Source organism: Grammomys surdaster, unplaced genomic scaffold (genome assembly GCF_004785775.1).
Source record: "Grammomys surdaster isolate TR1022 unplaced genomic scaffold, NIH_TR_1.0 170, whole genome shotgun sequence".
NCBI classification, from domain to species: Eukaryota; Metazoa; Chordata; class Mammalia; order Rodentia; family Muridae; genus Grammomys; species Grammomys surdaster.
The window spans coordinates 15,089,777-15,092,653 of NW_021604618.1; positions in this window are offsets into that span (position 1 = coordinate 15,089,777).

The window sequence follows — 2,877 nt, forward strand, 5'->3', positions numbered from 1 at the left end:
AAGAAAGAAAGAAAGAAAGAAAGAAAGAAAGAAAGAAAGAAAGAAAGTCAGAATTTATCACTAACTATAATTGCCAGTGGTCTGATAAAAAGTTACCTTTTTGAGTAGCATGGATAATAATTTCATTGAGCATCTGTGGAATTGTCTTTGTTACATTGATAAATTAAAGTTTTACCTTAAAATTATAAAGTAGATGAATGGAAAATTTCAGTGGAGAAGCATACAGAATGCCATATAAGATATACAGATACCAGATTGAAATGTACAAACCAGATTTACATTTATCAATAAATATGTATCATCAAATTTAATTATTAAACTAAACTGATTAACAAATTCTATTGCAATTAGTGTAGAAGTAGTTGACAAAGCATGAGGGAAATCATATTCAGACCTGAGCTCTGAGTGTCACCCTTAATTCATTCTTAACACTAGAAAATATTGATCTTAAATTGCATAATATTCCCACTTGCTGAAGACTCAGAAGGTTGGAGTAGATATGAAAGAGAAGACATTTTTGAAGACATCAGGTAATCTATCCATCTGCTGTAGAATCATAATAGCAGATAAGTAAACACATAAGCATTACATAGATGTATTAAATACCTGAGGAAAATACACCAATTATACAGCAAAGAGTTCATGTTCCTTGATTTTTTTTCCACATGTCAAAAAGTTTCTGGTCATCCTGAGCATTTTGGAATTTTTATTATTTTTATAGTTATAATATTTCTGTCTTCCCTTCCCTATTTCCAGTTTCTTCCAAACACTCTTTGTTCACTTTCACATATATGGCCTCTGATTTCATTAATTATAGTTTTTACCTACAAATGTGTGTGTGTGTGTGTTGCATATAAAACATGTTTATATATGTATTTGAGTATATACACATGTACATTTCCCCTATAGAAACTTGTCAGTCCATGTGATGTTTTTTGTAGATGTTTTCAAGGCTGACTATTTAGAATTGGAGAACCAATTGTGTTCTTTCCATAGGAAGTCTACTTCTCCAACTCTCAGTGTTGCTTAGTTGGTTGTGACTTTTTGTTGAGGCCTGTTGGGCTTTCTGCCTCCCACTTTAGTATTGGTTGGGTGTTGGGATGTGTTCTATTGGTGTCTATTGGCATCAATTTGTGTTAGGCATATTCAGTTTAATTTTGAGAGTCATATTATAATTGGATCACTAATGAAAGTAATTACTAAGAAAGAACATTGATTTACAGAGCTGCATCAGCCTTTCTTTGGAACCTCTCCTGCAAAGTAAAACCAAATCTCAAGTAATGCCTTTTAAAGTATCTCCTCTAGTATTATAGATGTCAGACACTACTATATCACATATTTGTGATTGTATAATATCCTATATCTGCTTTCTGATACATAATAGTGACTATGCATTGTCAGACCTGTTTTAATGATTTTACTCAGAATGCTTTGTTTTCAAGTGATGATTGAGAAGCCAACAAAAATGGTGCCAGATATTACAGTATCTTAACAAATGTTAAATTTATTTTAATGTGTTAAAAAATATAGAATTAAATATACACACAAGAATTACTAATGCTTTTGAGTATGTAGAGTACAATGGTATATGAGTTGTTTCCTTTAGTTATATTTCCTAGTGCATCTTGAAACAATAGTGTGCACTATGTTAAGGTTTTGATGTTCATCTGAACTCTTTGTCTAAGGTATGCATGTATATATATTTACATATGAACATATTTTTATTTTCACTTGCATATTTTATATCTTCACATATCTTCACATGTATATTTATTGATATTCACACACACAAACACACACACATATATATATACATATATATATGTATATATATATAATCACATTTCTTTAAAATATTTGCTACTTATACCTTTATTAAGTTTGCATATATCTATTTGGTAACTATTAAATGTATAAATGCAAAAGACATATTAAACATGCAAATTGTATTCAGAACATAACAACTACTCCATCTCTTCTCTTGCCAGGAGATATCTGTATTTTAAAAGACCTAATGAAATACAATAATCTATTAAAGAATTTCTGCAATTCTTGCATCTAACTCAGCAGCAATTCTTCTAGATAATCTAAGGTTAGCTTACACATAATAATTATAAAACTGAATGAACTGATACAAATTGAATAATCTTTTTCAGAGTCTGAAAGAGAATTATTAATTTTCTCCTAATTTTCAATGTGTTTTTCCTGTACTGAGTACCCTTATATCAAAGTGATAAACTTTGTAATAATCTGAGTATTTATATTCTGTAAGGATTTACAGGAGTAATAAAAATTTCACAACTTAAAAGATACCATGTTATAGACATTAATGACTCAAGGGCAGCTACTAGCTTCTTATGGCTTGTTTTGCTCACAGATTGATTGTTGTTTTGTGGTTTTTGTTGCAGTGTGTTTTAGTTTGGGTTGTTGGTAGTATATTTCACTTTTATATATGTTATTAATGCAAGTAGAATTTGATCATTTACTCATTCCTTTTAATTTCTGAAAATGCTCCCATGTACCTCCTCATATTCTTCCCATGCTACTTCTCAAGTGGCTAGCCTGTGTCCCCTTGATTCTTATGGCTATGTATATAGGTGTTTGTATTAAATGTATGAAAAAATGAATATAAATGCAATCCATTGAGTCTATTTTTATCTTTTCTGTTGTTGCAAATGGTTTCAGGACTGATGTCTGGGCATTGCCAACAAATAAGGGAGCTCATCCATGGAGAAACCGTTCCTTCTTTTTTTCCTAGCAAACAAGAGATGACAGAATTTTTTATCTGATTTCCACAATCCCCACTTAACTTGATTTCATTTTTACTGCTATTTTAATGGTGAAACTTATCTACTAAACACTCTTTGATTTAAAAAA